The sequence below is a fragment of the Bombus vosnesenskii genome, unplaced genomic scaffold (assembly GCF_011952255.1).
Source record: "Bombus vosnesenskii isolate JDL3184/JDL3185 unplaced genomic scaffold, Bvos_JDL3184-5_v1.1 scf7180000013265, whole genome shotgun sequence".
Lineage (NCBI taxonomy): Eukaryota > Metazoa > Arthropoda > Insecta > Hymenoptera > Apidae > Bombus > Bombus vosnesenskii.
The window spans coordinates 9136642-9143874 of record NW_022882925.1 but is presented as its reverse complement, the minus strand read 5'-3'; positions in this window follow the sequence as shown (position 1 = coordinate 9143874).

The following is a 7233-nucleotide window of genomic DNA, read 5'->3' as shown; positions in this document are numbered from 1 at the left end:
AATACGAAATATATTTATAGTTAATTAAACAATTGTTACGACGATTCTCTTTGATTCTTATAAAATATATAACATGTAGGATAGGATGGAACAAATCAATTGTCAAAAAGTCTATGAATTTTCCGAACGACTGGATATTTGCGCGAGCAACGCCCTTACCTGTTTTCCAAAAAGTTCTCGGAGAAAGAGAGGAGAAGGGGACGGGGATCCATATTAATTTCCGGCGGATACACGATCTTTTCGTAGTTTCCCTTATCTCTTCGCAGGTGTATATAAAAACGCCATCAGTCTCCGGTTCGCGCAATCGCCGTCAGGTTAAACCACGTAATAAAAATAGACACTCTAGCTGGCTCTTTTCCTTCCTCTTGGTTCTTCTTCTCGCTTCAGCTCGTCCAGCTTCGCAGCCCCGCAAAAGGGATTCAGTCAACAATATGGCATGATGTTTGATGAGCCGATCGATCACGGCACCCTGTCAGTTTTCCGGTTGAAACGTTGCCCTGTATGCGCGTGATCGCGCGTGTTTGCAACCGCGTGCGAATGTTCTTTTATAAGCACCGAGATCGACTACCAAACTGTATATCTACCTAGAAATGTAGGAATAGATCGTATTTGCCCACATTTTAAAAAAACATTTTTTACCTTTTTACAAACAAACTACCTATCAGAAATCGATTTCTTGGAAAACTGACTTTTCTACGAAACCGATACGACGACCCATTTAAAAGGAAAAGAAAGAGAAAAATGAAGAATATTTCATATATTTTCCTACTTCATTAGATAAATTCTTTCGGTTAATTCGAAAGTACGTGTAAAATCTTACGATCAAGTTCGAAAGGTTACGCCTACGCAATACAGATGATTTACGTTTGCACAATGATGGTGCATTTTTTTATAGAATCGTCGTAGAAAGGGATGCAGATAAAATTCCGTAGAATTACGCATCCTCTGAAGCTGCCAAGGAAACACGATGATAAGAAAATAACGGACGCGATATCTATAAAGAACAATTGTCCCTTAAAAAACAGCAGAAATCTTTCAACTTATTGCCAACATCTAGATTGTCTTATTTCTATTATCTCGCGTAAAACAATTCCGAGTTATATTTACGTGGCCTTTGTTTCAGTCGGAAGCAATTAATAACGGAACAAGATAGTAGAACCTTGTATAATCACAAAATACTTATTGCATACGGTCTACGATATCTGAATATTCAAGAATTAATCAGTTCTGCAAAAGAGTAGGAAGAAGGAAGCAAAAACTGTCGTGTTTATTACCGGAAGAAATCACCACGAACAAACGTTTCTTCCATTTTATACCCTTCGATAGCTTCACAAAGAAGACATTTTCTTTATTAACGTCTGTAAAAGACGTTAGACTACATCCGCGCGTATTTATCGATGTTTCCTTTTCTGCAAAAAATTCTGCAAGTCCGTAATAATTGCTTCCAAAGGCGGCCATTATTTCTCTTTTATTATATGATGCGTGCATTTTTTTTGCCCGAGTGTTTTACGTTGAGGCACAAAAATCGCATCGACCGATGCGTTTAATTAATGAAGAACGCAGCTGGAACGGTGCACGAAGGAATTAATCGCTTTGATGAAGGTATTGTTTAATTCTACGAAATAAGTTTACCGAACTATTCTATTTTCCCCTACTGATAGCGTGTGTACCACAATTTTTAAACTTCGATACCGAAAGAGTGCGTATACAATTTTCAAACTTTGTCACCTTTGTGCAATGCTCCTATGTTGTTATTGTCGTTGTTCACTTTTGAATAGCGCTTTCCCTTGCGGAATTTACACCGCGAAGGTGTATTGAATATATCGATGCCAGAAAGGGAATTTTAGAAAAAAAGCAAGCGAGAAATTGTGGAACGTAACGTTCGACGGACAAGAATTACATTGTGCGGGAGTGCGAAAACGAAACTGTCGAAAAATAGCGTAGAGGACTCTGTTCCACGTTAATAAAATCAGTTCGCCGTAACTGGTAAAAATAATCTCGCGGGGAGATTATTTGCGAACGATTTTGTATCGAGAAATCGTAGCTAACGGGAGGAATCGGTGTAAAATTCGGTGATTGGAAAATCTAGCGCGGAAATCTAGCTGAGTGGATCGGGGAGCGTGGTATCCTGGTTGCGGGTGAAGTCACGCGTCGCGACATAAGTATGCATGAAGTTAGCTCGAAGTCGTCTGAAATATTAACTAGCCAGACTTTTGGCCAACCGAAGACTGAAAACTGTTTACCGTAGGAGGCAACTGCATGATAGCAGCCAATGTTAAAATCTCGGCCCGATGCCGGCTGCTTCCTCGCCCGTTTGATAAATAATGCGACTCGCATTTTGCGCGGGAAAACTTTCGGATTGCACCGACACGACGCGACGACTCGCAGAAAGGGAAAGAGAGAGAAAGAATGTAGAAAGGGAGGACGGGAGCGGTCGGTAGCACAAGCAATTGAATTCAGACACCCCCAAGCGAATTTTCATTCGAAAGTTTGCTTGGGCTTTAAATGAAAAGAAAGCCCCGGTTAGAGCCGATGCAGTGTGAAAATGTCCTCTTGCACGGCTGCTGCCTATTCCGCTATTGCTCTACTCGCTCCTCTAACTCGATCGGTAGCATCATACTTTGGGTAGAATCCGCGAAAATCAGATTTGTGAATTGGTAACAATCTCTTAATAAAATTCAGAAAGATCTGTTGTTAGTTTCAAAGCTCTTACTATCCTACATTTAATCCTCCATTCCTCACGAAAAAATCATCGTCGATGCGGCCCGATCTCGCTGAAAGTTGCCGAAAAGCTTGGAAAATAAACCCACTTCCGCGAATCCAGCGAGTGGAAACAACGCAGAAAAGCCGGTATCCGGTAAAATATTAAAAATACGTAGCCAACAGTTTCGCGTAGCAAAGATTTCCAAGTTTCACGGAGGATTCCTTACAAAGCCTGACTTATTTAACCCGGAGCTAGGTGTCTGCCTGTTTCCACGATCCCCTCTGTCTCCGCCAACCTACGTTCTGTCCCTACCCATGCGATTTTCGTTTCGGCGAAGGGGTGAAGACGAAAAGGGGGAAAGGACGGCGGGACAGAAAGGAAGGCGATGGAAGGTTGCAGGAGCACGGTGAAAGGACGAAATGCTCTTTTGTGGTCGCCCTCCACACCGGGAACTTTATTAATTGCGCGTTTTGTTATGCAGATGCCTGCAGACCGAGCCAGCCACCTTCTCCTCTTTCTCCTTCCTCTTTCATCTTTCCTCTTTCCTCATTTCTCTTTCCTTTTTCCTCTTTCTTCTTCCTTCCTTCTCCTTTCTTCTTTCCTCTTCTGTCTTCGATAGGAGGCGAAGCTTTTCTCTCTACGACTCGTGTGTCCAGGATCATTAAAGGATTACTTTCTCTCTCTGTGTCTCTTTCTCAAATTTGTCGCCTTCAATTCAGTCAAAGTTATTTCTCTTTCCCATTTAGGTGTGCGCAAAACTTTCAAGTTTCGTCTGGCTGGCCTTTCGTGACTACTAGCCCGGTGCAAACGTGAAATTAGCCTTTCAGGATGAAACAACAAATTTTGGCTGCTGTCGATCGAACCGGCTGGATACTCAGAGTCGTTAATTCGCGTTAAAGTGCTAATAAGCGTTGTGGTCGATAAGCAAGAAAGTGAAGATTTTGAAGAGATACCTAGAGAACAATATCTTTGTCTCAACAGAAATGAATTCATTGGTTGTAAATCTTCGTTCGGAATACGTATTGAAAAACAAGACGTATTATCGCTTTTCAGCATGGTATGGATTTACGTTCTCATTTTAGGAACGTTCCGCCAATGAAACCGGGATGTCCTGATCTCTTGGGTGATTCAAGGGACTTAGCTCGTACATTATGTCAGCGTTTAAGAAGCGAACAGCGAGGAAAGAAATCCAGCCTTTGTTGAGAAACTTTGCTCTCGGGAATTCCGGGCTCGGAACGAGGCAGCATCCAGCTGCTTTTAATTTCCAAGTAAAAAACAAGAAAGGAAAGAGTAGATGCTTGCGTCTCCTGGCGACTATTCGTGAAAATTGAAAGTCAGTCTTCCACAAACGAGACGTTTTAGATGTTTTCCCTCTTTTTTAAGGAGCATTAAATAAACGAAAAATTGCTACAAGTTTTAGCAATCATATCCAGTCGTTCAAAAATGATATTTAGCCATTAAATCGCTAGAATTATTTTCATTCGATCTAGTGCCTATATTTTTTGCTGTATAATTATGTTTAGCGATAATCGCCAATTTTAACACGATAAGAAAATATAATGTAATATAGTTTATAAATTACAGAAGCATATCAAGCTTCTCCAAATACTAATAAAACTTACATTTACGATGCCTCTAAAAAAAGCAACTGTATTGTATGAATTTCGATTAATCGAAATAGTTTCTCTCGAAATGTTTTAAATTGGTCAGAACTCACGTTGAAATAAAAAAAAATTAAAATAAAACTAAATTAATAATCAACTCACGCGTTGCCATAAAATATTTCCATAAAATATTATTATATATATTGTATTTCTAACTTGCTCTCGAATGCTTAGCTACGTAATTGCGTAACTGCTCCACTTTCTGCGACAAGGCCGATCATCTTATTATCATTCCGAGGGAAAAAAACTGCACGGTGAATTTTGTTCAGAAAGGGAAAGAAATATCAACTTATCGTTTACTACGTCTCACATATTTTCCACAAAATTAATATATCGTGTTACATCATAAATTACCGTATACCGTAAAAATTATCGGAAATGTAAATAATACGTTACAGCCGTCGAAAGTTGAGAAAGAATTTAATAAAAAAGGGAAGAAAATGGAGAAGGCACTTACTAGCAGACGAAAGAAACGAAAGGTGAGAAGCTAGTTGGGATAAACGTTAAAAAGAGAAACTGGAAGAAGGGGGAAAGAAGAGAGAAAGAAAGAGGATCGCTCTTAAGTTATTATTAAGGTATATTTCCCCGAGGGATGTTTCGCTTCAGCTCAACTAATGACGGCATCGGAGTAGGAACAAATTTGAACGAACCCGACTTTGTCGCATCGTACCTCTTTCGTTCGCGTGCGCTAATTTCTCCTTCGTCTTCGTATATCGACTAGCTTTTTTAATAACATTTTCCTCCTAATAATATTATTCGATAGAAATGAAAGACGTTAGTCGGTTGCATAATTTTTTAATCATCAAAATAATTAATGATATTATTTACGAGATATTATTAATTTCTTGATATAAACACTTACTTCTTTCTATATTTATCCCAGACGTCCTAGATTATGAAGATTTTATTAAAATTTAATAGTAAATTTCGATTTATATAAGAAAAAAATATCAGAAATATCGCGAGTCCTTTCATCTCCGCAAGAGTTTTTTCTCGATGATAGACTCGATTCAGCTAATAATAAGTATGTACATAGTTATTTTTCCTTCGCCTGGAAGATCGTACCGAATAAATTACACGGCTTTAGTATTCGTTATTTGTCGATACGATGCACAGACACGTACTACTTACAAGTTATTCAATAATAGATTCCTTTTACCTTTTAATTTCTTGCATAAAATCTGAAAGACGTTTCATCAGTTAGTTCGACTACATAATCGCTACGCTGTCCATTAGAAAACGCGCAATACTTCTTTAAAGACGATGCTAATGCCAGTAATTCGATGCAGTCTGCATGAAAATCTATTCTAATCTAATTACGACAAGGAGTGAATAAAAACAGAAGATAAATTCTCTTAGAAAAACATCAGATTCTTATTCCAACAATAACCATTCCAGTAGTAATCATTGCACAAATTCGTTACGCGTAATCTTGAATTGAATTTGTTGTTGTTGGAATTCTACATTTTTTAAAGAATATATTTAAAGAATAAAATTATAAAAATCGTAATAACACCTACGATGAGGGTAATTGTACTTTACTTTCCTATCCGAAGAATCTTCGCCATTTCAAAAGATATCCTCTATTAACGACGAACTTTATAAAGGTATTACATCATAAAACAGAGATAAAAGTATGATATCGCATTAAGTATATTCGTGATAATCGATGATTTTCTAACGAGTGGAATTTGAAAGTTTCAACTCGTATGTGAAATACTACCGAGAATATCAATAGCAGTTTTGTTAAATGAAAAAGTTCGAAATTCTAAATATTCTGAAAGAGCAGGTAAACAACGCGACAAATCAATTAAAATTATCAAGTTCACCTTGACCGAGTATTCATGAGGCTATCATTGAGATTAATATCGAATTAGCATTCCGCGTGCAAGCAACTTCCTTCATGCATCTGTTTGTGTTTTGCCCGGTTTGTCATCTACCAAACAAGCAGCCATACGGTTTCCGCCACCTCCTTGTCTGCTGTATATTAAACGGTGTTCGTGATTCGCAAGTCAAATTGAATTCCAGACTATTGGCATATTCTCAATAAGCTTTAACAATGGAGTCTGATACACGAGTCTCCCTACTCTTTACCAGCCTTCTGGCCAGCCATCATCCCACTTTCGGGTAGGAGTGGTACGCTTCGAGCACGAATCCCTCCGCCCTTTTTCTTCTTCGGTTTCCTTCAATTTCCGCGGGCAGGAAAGCCATGGCGGTGCAAGCTCTCGGAAATTGGAAATAAATCGCAGAGATATCGATGCAAAATACGCGACGCCGATCGCGACCATGACTTCGTTCCGTTTTCTATGATCATCTAGTAACTTGTTTAAGATACTCCAAAGTTTTCTTTTTCAAGTACCAATTATTTCTGACGTATGAAATGTCCGTTTGAACGTTTCAGATCCTTCATCGAGTTGAAAAAGTATATCGTAGTGCGTATGCGACGCAAACCCTATTCATTCGCATATCTCATACGGTATATGTTTTGTTTAAGATAATGTTGGAAATGTTCTTTCGCCACATACGGAATATATTTAAGAAAGAAAAAATGTAGAGGAAGAAGGAGAAAAGAAGAAAAAGGAGGAGAAACAGGAGGAAGAGAATGACTAGTCGAGGCATGGAATAATTAAGCGATTACCGGTGATTGGAGACGGATTTTTCGTCATAGCGGAGATTTAATTGGTCGAGATGTAGTGAGGAAGATAGGCGGTTGCATTGTCTGCAGGATGTTAAGAGGGTTAGCGCTGGAAGTATAGGGGAAGATGCTCGAGATGCTCGGTCGGTGCTGGATGCCAAGGGTGTGCAAGGGTGCTGGTGTAATGAAGAGCGACAGTGGCGTCCGGAGCTATCGCTAATTTGCCGCTA